General features: G+C 31.6%; 1 long non-coding RNA gene across 4 annotated transcripts; it reads left to right on the plus strand.

The window, feature by feature from the left end:
* The first annotated feature begins 218 nt into the window (after positions 1–218).
* LOC127709886 (uncharacterized) lies at positions 219–12,534 on the plus strand. Of its 4 annotated transcripts, none has more exons than XR_007985841.1 (4): positions 219–376; positions 9,585–9,686; positions 9,918–10,125; positions 11,969–12,534. It is a non-coding gene; the product is annotated as an uncharacterized LOC127709886 (long non-coding RNA). The 4 variants fall into 4 exon arrangements; XR_007985843.1 differs by lacking the exon at positions 219–376 and adding an exon at positions 3,785–3,825; XR_007985844.1 differs by lacking the exon at positions 219–376 and adding an exon at positions 9,306–9,326.
* Positions 12,535–15,970: the final 3,436 nt, after the last annotated feature.

Below are 15,970 nucleotides of genomic sequence, written 5' to 3' on the forward strand. Positions count from 1 at the left end.
TTCTATTGTTAAACTGGAATGAAGCATCGTTGGAATATGAAACAAAAATCAATAGTGTCATTGTTTATGTTGACCTTCCCAGTTTTTACGGCAAAATTCTTTAATGATCAGCATACTATTATTATTAATGTGGGATTTCAAGCTGTTGCCCATTGGTGAATGAACAATCATTGATTATACCCGTGGTACATTTCTCCAATTACAACTGAACGTATGGGTATATAAGTAAAATGGCTGTAGTACATTTCGAATCAAAATATTCTAAACATTTCATAAGGAACTAAACTGGATATTTCCTCATTTGACTTTTTCGTTTAACAACTTCATATCTTACAATTCTGACAACAAATAATCCAGATTAAGTTTGTAAATACAGGTAGGAACTTTTAAAATTTATTAGTTATTGTTTTTTGCATTTTATATTTTACATAGCTTAGCTATTATTATTCACGTTTTGTCATAAACTTTAACTATAACAGCCATTCGTGTGATGTTGTTATTTGGAAAAGTCATAAAACTTCATACAAAAATAATAAATAAAAATAATTGGAAATATTTATGAAGATTAAATATCATTTGTTAATAATAACAATATTATCTAGAAAAAAAAGGTGTTTAACTCGCTTTGCTGACCTCACGATTTTTTACTGGTATCAATTCGTGTTTTGGTTGTTGTTTAATTGACATTTAACCAACATCTCCAAACAACATTGTGATTATAATCTGACAGTGGTCGCGGTTCTGTCGATGAAATTAATTCTAGGTCATACAAGCCAAGAAAAACGCGAAAGAAAAATGGCCTTAATGTGGCAACACAGTATAACGAATATAGGAAAGATAAGAAACATCAAAAGCCTTATGGTATTTTAATAATTCATATAATAGTGCTTTCAAATCAATATGTTTTTGGTGGAAAATACTACAAAGTTTAAAAATAAAAAGAAGCTACATTTTGACATTAAAATTGGTAATTTTGTTTCCTTGGTTCTTAAATAGCAACTGACAAACACAAGTTATGTTTTACCAAAGGTTGGTTTCTTTATGACACTTAAATTAATTACTCCATATCTTAAATAAACTCATCATAAATACCAGGATTCAAATTGTGTACGCGTTTCTTCTACAAAAGACTCATCAGTGACGCTCGAGTCAAAAAGGTTAAAAAGTATTGAGGACCCAAAATTCCGAAAGGTTCTGCCAAATACAGCTAAAGCTATCCTCAGGCTTGATGGTTATCCATGCATATGCTATATTAAAATTTTGTCTTTGGCAATTACTAATTTTACTATAACAACTAAGACAAAATCTAAATACAACACATACATACATGTAGCTCTGATATGTACTTAAGCTTGAAGGTATCTGTTTTTATTGAAGATATTGTTACCTTTGGAGGTAATATTTACGATAAAAATTATATATTTAAGTTGAGAAAAGTTTCAGCATAAAATTTTTTAAGTTTACTTTTTATATACAGATAAGATAATAATAATGTATCGCAAAAAAATTGTCGACAAATGAGAAAGTAAGAAAATGCCAATTTTCCGTATTTTGAATTCGAAAATAACAAATCATACATGCAAAACAAGGATAACAACATTCACCAAAAATACCAAAATCATGCAGCTCACATCAACCACCAACACCTTACTCCTCCAAACCAACAACACCAAAGAATAACAATGATCAGCACATAGTGTAAATAGTCTGACATGGTATTAATGGCACACACATGTGGTGGGGTTATATAGCCTACTTTGCAGTGTGGGTTTTGCTCATTGTTGTAGGCAGTACGGTGGCCTATAGTTGTTAACGTCTATATCATTTGGTCTCTGGTGGAGAGTTGTCTCATTGGCATTCCTACCACATATTATATTTTATAGTAGACCAGTTTTACGTTCGCACGAATCTCCTCCTTTGCCAATCTATATAAAGAGATGTGGTATGATTGCCAATGAGACATCTATCTACCAGAGTTCAAATGACGAAGATAACAACAATAATGGTTCACCGTACGGCCTTTAACAATGAGACCCATATCGTAAAACTAAAAAACAAAAACAAAAAAACAAAAGAGTCAATCTGCATTGTGCATCTACTAAAACTTCCACTTGGTTCAATTTGAAAAAAAGAAATAAAAGGCTCATAATTTGGAAATCAAGGTCAAAGTGTGCCCATGTTTACAGAAAGCTTGCTAAAGTAGCTGCAGCTGGTTTGTGGATAATGTTGCTGCTGAAAAAAAGCACAAAAAACAATATTACTTATATAGGGTGATGACCTACAAAGCTGAAAAACACCAACTGCTCTTTTTTGAGAGAAAAGATACTTGCCTCATAATTGTTTTAGCCTCCCCCACCTCAATAACAAATTTTATTTTCAAGTTTAAACGGTCTTTAGAATCGCATCGTAAAAATGAATTCAAAATTAACACAGCAAGTAAAGACTATTAGAAATAATATTTTTTTGTAAATTCTAAGTCAGATGATATTTGAGGTAAAACAGTATAAATGTGAAATGTTCAGAGTTTTGTTGAAATGATTTTCAATAGTTTTTGTTTAGCATGTCTTTATGATATAGGTAATTATAGTGTCCCTGCATTATTAGCTCGGTGCTTGTTTTGTAGGTTTTGTTTATTTTTCTGCATCGTCTTTAAATAAAGGGTTAATTTAAGTAATTGTTTTCTATTTGTTTTTTTTCTTTACTATTTTGTAAGAAGTTATAGATATATTTTGATATTGCTAGTCAATTGTAAAACATCTCACTTTTTTTGTTTTTCCCTTTCGAAAGCGCATATACAGTCTCCCGTCGAGTTGTTACCACCTGTTATATAGGTGAAAAAAATTGTAGACAGACTCGCCTAGTCCCTGTAATCCCACTACAAAATTTTCAACTTTGTGTTACAGTATAGTGGTCTAAGTAGTCGAACTACTGTATCACTAGCCTATCAACACTGGGGTTGTGAGTTCGAATCCCACACGTGGCAGGTGCGCTCGACTCCAATCTTACTTGACTAGGATTGTCAGTTTTCTTACCGAAGGTCGCTGGTTCTCTCCAGGCACCCCGGTTTCCTCCACTAATAAAAACTGGCGTCACGAAATGGCACAATAGTACTCAAAGTGGTCTTAAACACCAATCAACCAATCAATCAATTCACTTTTGAATGAACTTAGATAATTCAATGAGTGAATTAAAATATCTGTATTTTTTAGAACTGTATGTTGATTTTTTTTCTAAAATCAAGTTTATTGCACTATATGCTGTTATAAAAATACCATGTCTACAGCATTTGACATTTATGTTAATTGTTTGGTTGTCGTCTCATCTACTGATACCACACATCTTCTTTTATTCGTACTTAATAATCATAAGTTATGATGATATAACGTATGATATTATGAGATCGTAAACATTATTTTAAAAATTCATTATATCCCACATATCCTTTTATTCATAAATGATGAAACAGCGAGTTCTGAAAAGAATATCATGCGAAATTCCCTGAAAACATCTGCTATATAGTTATTCTCAGAAATTACAATGCGATCATGATGTAGATAAACATCTTACTTAAAACAGCATACGTCCAACCAATACACTGTGACACGGATTTATCAAAATCTGCAAAGCAATCCTTTTTTTACGTAGAATGCTGACATGACGGGCCAACAATTATAATTCGTGAAGTATGATACAATCAGATTAAACGTCCGGTTTTCAAGAGCAATTTGGGCGTGTACATGTATATATATATATAAATATTTACAACTACGATCAGAAAGTACTTTTTTTTATTTAAGACGGACGATAGTATACGTCTATACTAAGGTAAAATAACATTGCATGGCTACTTTTAGCTGGTATTTTGTCATCTTTTTTCTTTATCTGTAATTGATTGGGATTTTTATCATAATAAATGTGCCAATTTCTACAATAAAGAAAAGACAGAAATAAAATAATATGTTGCAAATGTAACTATAAATATCGCATTGTTGAACCAGTGGATTAGGAAGAGCTTGAATGCTTCTATGAGAGACATTGTTTGAAATAACAATTGACTGACAGTCAGATGAAACATTTCTAGATCATTGAGGAAACACTTAGTTCAAAAATACAAAGTGTATTAGTCATTTATTGCATTGTTTCATAGTATTCATATCACGCGTTTTCAATTAATATACGTACCGATGAAAATTGTATTATTTTATTGTGTTTATTTTTTATTCAATCAAGAATATTCATTTACCAATAATCCTTCTATCCATCATTATTAAATATAAACAAATCAACATGCAACTAATTTCGATTTGAATCAATGAGACAACTCGCGATTTCATTATTTTTCATTTGTCGCCTGTCGTAAATGATTTTAACCTTTTTCTTCCGATTCGCTGTAACAAATGAGCATTTTTCAAGCACGATTGTACGAACGTTACTTTGAATCCGATCGAGTTCGATGGTGAAAATAGGCTTATTTTTAGTTGAATAAAACTTACCCTTATAGTCGTGAGAATTACTGAACCATATAATGACAAATATTGTTAGATTGTTGTCGATATGCCTACCAATATTTGTACTACAGGTTTTAAGTTTTACATTGAAGACTTTGGGAACTATAGACAAATCTCATTCTTTAGAATCACTAAATCAATTTGAAACATAGATGGTAGAACTTTTCTTAGTGTAGTACTAACAAAATACTGTTACTTCTATGTGATCCGACCACTAATGAATTCGTTTTAATTTTGCATTGGAGTCCATTTAAAAAAATGAGACGGAAGAAACCCACAACACCATGGCAAGACAAAACCACAAACTAAGCAAAATTAAATCTATCTGGATTAAATGAAATCAAATATCTGATAAAAATGCCTTTTGTGGTACTTACTGGAGGTTGTAACTTATGTGTCTATCGGTTAACCAATATGTTCATCATCGAACACTTCGTATTACACTATAAACCATAGAAATAACAAACAAATAAAATCAAATGCTGAATCAACTCCAACCAAATAGTCTGGTGCCTATTGCACAATAAGTATGACCGACAGTTGGCAATGTGGACATACGATTACATTGGAGGCGCTTGAAAATATTAGCAACATCTTTTTGAGAACCGCTTCATGCAGTAATTAAATTATATATGAAAGAATAAGCAATTATAGCATATAATAAACTCAGTGTCAGTACCAGAACGATTTCTTGTGAGATGTACTTACGCAACAAACTAAATTAAAATATTATAGACATTTGGCTTGTGTTTACCGAATGGTGAAACTTAAATGATGTTCTTCCATCTGATATGGAGGCCAATGTAGACTATGGCTGTATGTATTTTAAAAAAATCTCAAGACTGAATGGTATCTTACTAGTAGAAACTGCTTAATATGGTTACTGTTGATCATAGTTAAATAAATTTTTGACTCACTGTTGACTTCTAGATGTCTTTTGGTTATTCTTGTTGTTTGGTTCTGTTTCATTAACGTTTACACCCCCACCCCCTTCCCCACATCTTCTTTTAATCGTTTCTATAAGCTGTTTTAATTATATTTAGTTTATATGGTTCAAAATTCTTTCAAAGTATGTTTTCAATATTGTACGCGCGGAAAATTTTTATCTGCAAATCTAGCAATCTACACATCAGTGTGTACTTAAAAATTAAAGAGCTTCTTCAAAACAAAAGACATTTCTACCAAATGATCAATACAGGTTCATACGAATTTATATATAATATGACTTTTTAAAGACTCATAAAATGGGGAAAGTGTTTAATGTTACTAATATTTTCGGGTAGTTTAACCCATGGGGCAATTAATTGACTCCTATGTTATTTTGAAAAGTAGTATAATCATAATTCCAATCTGGTTTAACCGATTTGATCTGCACCTTAAAATGCAACCTGAAATTAACAATTTTATACTATACAAGTACTGGAGAACAGATAACCGTATCGATATACGTGAGTATATCGTATCGATATACGTGAAGTAAACCGTATCGATATACGTGAAGTAAAAATATTATACATGATAATATATCGTCTCCTGGTATCCTGCTTCTATTTGTGGTTACATTCAAATGGCAGTTGACTGTACAATTCACTTGGGGATTCTTTTCGCGATCCGAGTTTAAACATGTCGCTTTTTTTTTATTGAAAATCAAATTCAACGATCGAGGAAAGTATAAATCAGCTAAGAAATACAGAAGTACATGTATTGAGATAGCATATTATACACTTAATTAGAGATACGTGCACTTCCTTGTTTCGGTATTAAGACCTATACATAAAAAAAATCCTTTGATGTATAAATTCGCAGCCAAGTCCGATAGGAACGGAGACGTTAAATCCGATCTCTCGTGTTGAAAGAGAAATTGGTTTGGCAAATTGTGAGCATTTACCTTGACGAGAATGGGACAAACATGTCAAACCAAAACCAAACTAAGTGGTGGTAGGTGGTTCATGTCTGTCATAATTGTTTTTCGTAAAATTGTTTTGTTATAAATTAGGCCGTTAGTTTTCTCAATTGAATTATTTTTAATATTTTTCAGTTCGAGGCCTTTTATAGCCGACTATATGGTATGGGTTTTTCTCATTGTTGAAGGCCGTAAGGTTGCCTATAATTGCTTACATTCACTTCATTTGAACTGGGTTGGATAGTTGTCTCATTGGCAATCATACCACATCTTCTTATTTTTTATAACATGTAAAGTAAAGATAGATTTATTCATTATCAAATAAAAATTAGTTTATTACGGTTCCCGTTTAGTTCGATGTCAAATTTAACGAAACACGAAAAAATAAAATTTCCGAAAAGAATTTGAAGAACAGTCTTCAAAAGAAAAGTTTTTTACTAAATAACATTTTGATATTATATAGATATAGGAAGATGTGGTATGAGTGCCATTGAGATAACTCTCCATCCAAGTAACAATTATAAAAGTAAACCATTATAGGTCAAGGTACGGCCTTCAACACGGAGCATTGGCTCACACCGAACAGCAAGCTATAAAAGGCCCCGAAAATTACTAGTGTAAAACCATTCAAACGGGAAAACCAACGGTCTAATCTATATAAAAACGAGAAACGAGAAACACGTATGAACTACATAAACAGACGAAAATGTATATATAGTTTTAACAGCCATGCGACTTTTTTAATGGCTCATTCAAATATTATATTATGGAATAGTTATTATTTCTATTGTTATTTCAATGATAAGAACAAAATCAACATAATATGGTATCGTATTCAATCTTAGTACACAATTTCTTGTAAAATTAAGAAATGTCTTAAGATTAATAAATCAAACTAAAATCCCCGTTCAACCGTACCAATTGTAAATTAAAAACAGCCTGTTGTCTCATTTAGAGATGACCTTTAAAGATTTAACTGTTATTACATATAAATATTATTCAAACATGATGGAAAATTTAGGCGTATTTACGTACTATTTTAGGTTGAATAACTAATAAAATTTGATTGTCACAAAAGAACTTTGGTCTAAATTAATAGCAGCAGTATTTTTTCACTTATTGTATTTTCAGTAAAAAGAATGGGCGTAATTTAGTCAAGTATCCTGTAAAAGAGGACAAATTAAATTAATTTCATTATCAAACATGTTTTCCAATATTCTGTCAATTCTGTTAATTTATATCATTGTTTTATTCTGACAATAGTTGGCTTTTTATTAAAGGCGGTTGACAATATAGAATTTCTGATGGTCAAATTATTTTGTCCAGAACCGGAATTACATTTGACATTAAAAACCCGCTTTACCTAGTAAATTTAACTATTGGCTTTAAAAAAAGACGGAAGGTACCAATGGGAGAATTATAAGTTATAAACCGAAGACGGACAGACTATGTAATGGCAATACGGACAACGACCAAACAATAGTTCACAAAACACCACACAGAAAAGGACGAAACGGTGATGAACTCAGTTGTTTCGTAATAGATTTGCAAGTTTCCTTTTCTTATTGTGATCGTTTCTTCAGCTGGTTATGTAATATTGAATGAATGAATGAAAATTATGTAATATTGTTGAACAATATTGGAATGGAAATTGTATCATTCATAAGAAAATGAGATCATTGATTTGGTTTCTTGTCGATCTTTGTTTCTTTGTAATAAGCAGTTGTTAAATTTTCATCAATTAAGGGTGTATTGAAATTGCCTAACAGAGAAACCATGTACATGTAGCCTTTTTTGGCTCATGCTTATTTTGAAAGTAAATTTTTGTTCTTATTAAAGAAGAAGAATTCAATAGCATATAGATTAGTCATTGTATAATGTAAGGAGTATGGACAACTTGTTCACTTTACGCTTTTGTAAGTCTAGCAATAATTTATTATAAGAGGCACTCTAAATCCCCGGATTGTTTCCACCCTTCCCACCTTGCATGCATTGACTAATTAGTTATTTAGATTATTTACGTCGAAAATACTTTCCCAGGTGTTGATTTAGTTTAGCTACAACGATGTACCAACTAAAACGACGTATTTATCGATATTTTAGTTTTTTTTATTTACAAATTTAGATGACAATGATTATTCGTCGGGTAAAAAACATGTTTTACTACCAAAGTTCAAAAAAAAAGTTTTAAAATTACGATGTCCATTTACATCATGATTTGAAACACGTCGAGAAGATATAGTATATTATTCATATAATTTGCTCTAATAATAAGACATCTGAATTAGACACGTAGCCGCCTTTAATCAGTAATATGACGAAATAAGGTGGAGGCTTGTAACCATCTACCCATTCATACTATTTGTAGAGGTCAATCACATATGTGATAAAAGGGACTTTTAACCTACGATAATCACCGTGAATAAGCACCAATTAACCTCGTGTTTTAAAGATCACAAGGTTGTAACAACTGACCGATGCTTGGTCAAATAAACAGTGGTCGAATAATAGAACAATAAAACTTTGGATTTCAATGCCGTTTACGTTAGGTAGCCTTGAAGAATTTGTCATTGAACTTTTTCAAGGCTGAAATATTTGTAAGGTTGTCCGTGATCTATCGACTTTTAACAATAGAAATAGTCAAACATATTTTTTGTCCAATACATTTTATATCAATCTTTAAAAACTCATTACTTCCAGTGTAAAAGTTCATGACTAAAACTAACCAATAGACAATTAATTTGATGTCTTTATCATAATGAACGTAGCCGAACCTTCTTTTCAAGATTACAGGATGGGGTACTTGATTTTAATATCAGCATGCATTAGTAGTATTATCTTCTCGGGTGAGAGTTTCCGAATGGAAATGGGAGTTCCCTCTTTAATCACGCTAGTATAATTGCGAAGAATACTTGGTAATTATTACATTGAACGATTAGTGTTTGAATGACTCTGTTGATTGTCCTGATAACTGAAATATATTTAAACAGATAACTTGTCAAAGTAAAAGCATACTTAAACCATCTGTTATTGTTGCTTCTGTAACGTATCAATCTTTTTATTACTGAGTTCAGTTTTTGCGCAGATAACCCTGACGAATTTATGACTACGTAACCTTGAGAGGAGTATATAAAATCAACAATTTAATGAAAACTTCGTAATCTCTTTCACAGGTGACCATGATGAAGATAGTATTATTATTAGCTTTAACTGTAGCTGTGTATTCCTTTCCTAAGGAGAGATCATTGCCATCGCTGATCAAATCAATTTCAAAGGTGAGCTATGTCAGTTTAAATGTTGTTAATTGTTTTATTAAAGAAAATTTATAAATATTTAATAAAATTTTCATTAACTAGTAAAATTTGGTTAATATTTTAGTTTATGTTTTCTGTAAATTTTATTATGGTTCCATTTAGTAATTTGTTAAAAATTTGTCTTAATTTATTGCATTCAACAATAATTATTTTTTTTAAATCATTAACATAAATTTAACTTTAAAATTTCAGAGATCTGTTCAACAACATAATTTGCTCAAACGATCTGCGATTGATATTTTTGACAAATTTGATACAAACCATGACGGGTTCTTAACTGGTGAAGAAATGGCCACTTTATTTTATGTGTATGGATTTCCAGCACCTGAAGCTGAGCTATTTGGATTTAATCAAGTTGAGATGTTTGATTTAGATGGTGATCAGGTCTTGAGTAGATGGGGTAAGCTCAATATATTTTATATACCGACTTTATGGCGCATAAGTGATTCTGAAATAACAGTTTCCTCTGGTACTATAGAGAACAAGATGATTTTAACAGTTTGTTCTTATTAAATCAGTTTCTTCTTTAAAATTCAGTTTATTCTTATGATGTGTTGTTACACCACTATCACAGGTAACCCCGCCACATTTTTTATGTGCCTGTCCTAAGTCAGGAGCCTTTAATTAAGTGGTTGTCGTTGGTTCATGTCTGCCATATTTGTTTTTCGTAAATTGTATTGTTATAAATAAGGCCGTCAGTTTTCTCTTTTGATTTGATTCAAATTTTTCATGTTGGAGCCTTTATGGCTGACTCTTTCGTCGTTGAAGGCTGCAAGATAATATGTTGGGGCTTACATCTACGTTATTTTAACTCTAGTGGCTAGTTTTCTCATTGGTAATCATACCAAATCTCCTTACTTTCAAAATAAATTCGGTTGAAAAACATCTACTTATGGTAAAAAAAAATCGTTTAGATATGCCGCAGTTACACTGTGGAACAGTCTTCTGGACCATTTCATGACGGAAAAACAGTTTTTTAAAATTTTAAAACTTGATTCAGTCTTGGAATGATTTGAAATGTCGATGTTCTGCATGTATTTGATTACTAAGTCTTTGCTATTATACTGTCAGCTCTGCAACTTATTTTTGATTACTTTATTATTATATTAATTGCTTTCCATATTTATTTATTTACTCAAATTTTAACTTATATTAATTGCTTTGTTATCTAGCGCGCTTGCCACATGAGTTACTGATGTTTTTTTTTGTCAAACAGTTCCATTTCAATTTTTAAATATATTTATGAATTTATATATAAGATTGCTAGAAATCTGAAATTTAGGTTGTTGCTTGACTTCATTCCGTTGTATGATTTATATGTGCTCGATGCTTTATTTTATTTGTTTTGTTTACGTTTTTATATTCGGTAAAAAGCTCATCAGAATGTTTGTATGTTTTATGCTAAGCAGAATCAAAATAAAGTTTTGTATGTCTAGGTCTATGTTCAAGCTTTTTTTTTATATTTTCATCGCTTATTTCAAAGCCGGGATTTTAAAAAGCCGAAAAATATAGGATGAAAACTGAAAAAGATTCCAAAACGTCTTATATATCCTTAGTCTGTCTGGCATAACAAATACCATATTTTTGAAAATCTGGACCTTTCTTAACTTGGAAACTGAATGCTAACCTTAAATGGCCGACTATATAGACAATTTGAAAATAATTCTTTTGAATGCCTGAAACAAGAGAAAAATTAAGAAAAATATTGTCAGCGAATTGGATGCGTTCTGTTTTCTAGATTACTTGTCATTCATTGTATATTATTATGTAAGAATCGTGCAACAAAGTATTTTCTTAATTAGTTTGCAAAACGAATTCCCTTGTTACGTAAAATTGATTTCTATTGAAATAAAAACTGTTTATTTATTCTGTAATATTCCACTGCTACAACAATAGTCTTAGCAATAATAACCACAATCATACAAACCAGTGTATTGCTAAAAAAAAAACTCATCAAAGATACCTGGATTATAACTTTGTTCGCCAGACGCATGCGCGTTTCGTCTGAAAAAGACTAAACAGTGTTGCTTGAATAAAAAAAAAGATATTGGGCCAAATAAAGTACGAAGTTGAAGAGCATCAAGGGCCAAAAATTCCGCAAGGTTTTGCCAAATACAGCGAATATTATCTATTCCTAGGATAGAAAATGATTATTAGCTAAATTATTATTAATGAAGTAAAATTTAAACATTGTATTCTTAATTTATATTTTTTCATCTGATATACTTGTATTTATGTTTCAGAATTTACAAGAAATGAAGAAGAAACAGTAAAACCGTTTTTCTTCTGATCTAGTCATAGTATTTTTGACGTGAATGCAAGAAGATTAATATGTGCTCTTTAAAACTTTGAATACTGAATAGATGGTATCAGACGTGATAGCATGAATGACAATGACGGAGAATGTTGTCTCCTGTTTTGTTAACATCTCATTATTCTATTTATTTTGTACAGTTTTAAGCAGAATATACATACTTGTTACTGTCGTCTACAGTTTATCGGATCGTTACGAGCATTCACATTTTCCAACTGGTAAGACATGCGCTTTGTATAGTGACGAAAAGACATGATGGCTATTTCAGACTGAAAGAATCTCGCCTTTTTATTTCGCTTTTAGCAATGCGTTTTCATTGCTCGGGAATGAGACATATGTTATTTCTACTTGCTTGGGAATGAGACATATGTTATATTTATGTTCAAGAATGAGACATTTGTTATATTTATGAACAGTTGTGTTCTTGTTGTTACAACAAGAAATTTGCATTCCATCCATTTTCATTTATTGAATAAATATTAAATTTTCTATATATTTGATTGTTTATATTTATTATTTTAAATTAAGAAATATATTTTCCTCATTGAAAGCTCTGATTCCTTGCCCTGCTTTTGCTATGCTTTTGTTCTTCTAGGTTTCTAAGCTCTTCATTTTTAATAAGTTTTTGGATTTTCAAATATTTTCGCCGCGAGCATCGCTGCAGAGACATTTATTGTCGAAATGCACATCTGGTACAGACACCTTGTTACCGTTAATGTTATTTTAATTGTTTCATACAGATTTAAAAAAAAAACAACTGTTGACATAATTCTTGACAAAAAATCACAACGCTAACTTGACAAAACTAGAAGCAAATGAATAACGCTTTTACATTCTTTTTTGTTTCTTATAGTCATAGCGGTGATATCAAACTTAAATCAAAAGTTCACATCTCATTGCATGTGAAAGATGGGAACTATGACCGGTTTGATAGAAATACTTGTTTTTTCCCATACAGGTGCGTCTTGAATATTGATACTGATGAACTGGGGTCTTTTTCTTGATTTATGTTTATTCATAGAAATGAGAAGATGTGGAATGATTGCAAATGAGATAAATCGCCACAAGAGACCAAATGACGTAGAAGTTAACAACTATAAGTCTTCGTACGGCCTTTAACAATGAACCAAACCCATACTGCGTAGTAAGCTATAAAAGGCCCTGAAATGACAAATGTAGAACATTTCAAACGAGAAAACTAACAACCTGATTTATGTACAAAACAAGAAACAAAAAATAAATCTGATATACAGCATCAATAGACAACCACTAAATTACAGGCTCCTGACTTGGGACAGGCACATACAGCATGTGGCGGAGTTAAACATGTTTGCTGGCGCCAAACCTTCCCCCTAACCTGGTACAGTGGTGTAACAGTACAACACAAGAACAAACTATAAAAATCAGTTGAAAAGGCCTTAACTCATCAGATCGATACAAAGCAAAAAAACTCTCAAACTCTTAACGAAAACACCAAAGACACAAAGTACAGATCTGAGAGTACTCGCAGTTACTGAAAGCCAGTTTAAAGCCAATAACAACTAATAAAAAACCATGTATCTCAAACTATTCATTGTTCGTTGGCAACTATTTTACTGATCAAGATACATGTAATTTTTTTCTATTAAATCAGACCTAACATGCAGTTCCTTAATTAAGAATATAATGAGCAGCTGTTGCTATTTCATTTAAGTCTGTTGGTTGTTTCATTCATTGTTATGCTTTTTTGGATTTACATTTCTTGGTACAAAAAGAGAGGCAAATGATACCAAAGGGACATTCAATCTCAAAAGTCGAAAATAATCTGACAACGCCTTGGCAAAAAAAGAAAAAGACCAAAGGACAAATAACAGTACACAAAAGACTACATAGAAAAACTAAAGACTGAGCAACGTGAATCCCACCAAAAATCAAGGGTGACCTCAAGTGCTACGGAAGAGTGAGCAAATCATGTTCCACATGTGGCACCCGTCGTGTTGTTCATGCAAGTGCGTTGTTAAAAACTAATCAGGAAATGCACTTCGAACAAAGCAAATTGTATATGCTCAATATGTCCAGACTTTTGTCGGACTAAACTTGATACCATGTGTGTTTTCAATCGTTGAAGATGTTCATGTGATTCTAATGCTTAGTTTAGGTTTCTTATGGTGTTGGGTTGGTGTTATTTAAGTATATTTCAAATCATGTTTCCATACTGAATCTTTATAAAAGTCTTCAAGGAGTATATATTGCTCACATAACATACGAATTATTTTGACTAATGAGAACAAAATAGTAGCAATAATCGAAGATGTGTCTAAAAAAGAGAACCACCATCTTAGAATAATCTCCTTTTCATTTGGTCCTGCAGTTGTTCCCTCAGAGTATAAGACCAGTGTTAGTCTTTATTTTCAGAGTTTCATTTCTAATAAAAGTGGAGGTCATATTTAATGACAGTAAGTGTTATCTATGGTAACCCTAAAGTTTGGTATCAATAGGTCGTTTAGGGGATTTTAAATCAAATTAAGGTAAAATTGGCTTTTGTCAGCCATACAAACAGCCATTCTAACAATATTATCAACCGCATATGTTTACCAAAAAATAAGAATACTGTATCATTTCTCTAGTGCGTGAAACCTCAGCAAAAATATGTATGGCTCCGTGTTGAATGCCGTAATTTGACCAATAATTGTTAACTTTTTATACATTGTGACTTGGATGGAGAGTTGTCTCATTGGCACTTATACCACATCTTCTCATTTATATTGTTAGTAAATTTAAATAAAATGACCATATTAATGATATTCAATGTCAGCGCAAGGAGTACTGACTTCTTGGCTGGTTTAACTCTAGGAGACGAGACGCCCACCAACAGTGACATAGACTTTGTGGTTGTAAAGACTTATCAATCAAAGATACCAGGCTGATAAAAACAATAAAACTTCTTATGAATATCTTGTTGAGACATAACACCAAATTTATACCAATTATGGAAAACACGACGGGTACCTTATGTGGAGCAAGATATGATTACCCTTCCGTAGCACCTGATATCACATCAGTTTTTTTGTTGGGGTTCGCGTTGCTCAATTTTGGTTTTTCATGTAGTATTTTGTGAACTGTTGTTTTGTCTATTAGTTTGTTTTTTCGTTTGATGTAATAATATAGTCGGTCTCTCTAGACTTATAGTTTTGAAACTACTACTACCTTTGATAACTTTAGCCTCTTTTTTTCGTGGATTATTTGAAATCATTTATGAGTTGAATAATCCAGATCTTATGTAGTTTGTAGTTTTATAACAAGAGGCTACAAGAAACCCGAGTAGTTTTGCTGGTAAAATATGCAGCATTAAGGCCTGAAGTAGCAATGTCGGTTATCTTTCACACTCTAAATATGATTGTGTCAAGGTTTTATCCAGATCCACTCAGAGAAAAGTTAAAAAAAATTTTTTAAAATATAAGAAAAAAAAAACTTAAAGATTTTATGATCACTTTAGCTTTTAACACCTTTTCTCTATCAATTTTTCAAAGTAATAGCGAAAAAACAAAAAAATATAAATAGGTTTAAATTGTAATTAATGGGCGATAATACTATTAATAGTCGATTGGCAATTTTGGCTATGTTGATCTTATCCAGCTGATAATTTTTACTGTTTACAGTTTCTGTAAGTATTACAGACAATATCCTTCATGCTTTTTTGCATTTAAACCATTAAACATGGTTTGACTTTCGTGTTGTATTTTAGCCGCAGTGGCCAAGTTTTTTTTGCAAGGTAGACATACGTAACCCAATTTAACATAAATACATTTAGAATGACTGTGGCTAAGTTTGGTCCACATGGGCGCAGTAGTTTTAGAGTAGTTCTTTTTTTTTTTAGATAAGAGATGACGGACGCTTTGTGATGTCAGGATCTCATATTGACGTCCGGTCCAATATGATTATAGTTATCAAA

This window comes from Mytilus californianus, unplaced genomic scaffold (genome assembly GCF_021869535.1).
Source record: "Mytilus californianus isolate M0D057914Y unplaced genomic scaffold, xbMytCali1.0.p SCAF_7, whole genome shotgun sequence".
Classification (NCBI taxonomy): Eukaryota; Metazoa; Mollusca; class Bivalvia; order Mytilida; family Mytilidae; genus Mytilus; species Mytilus californianus.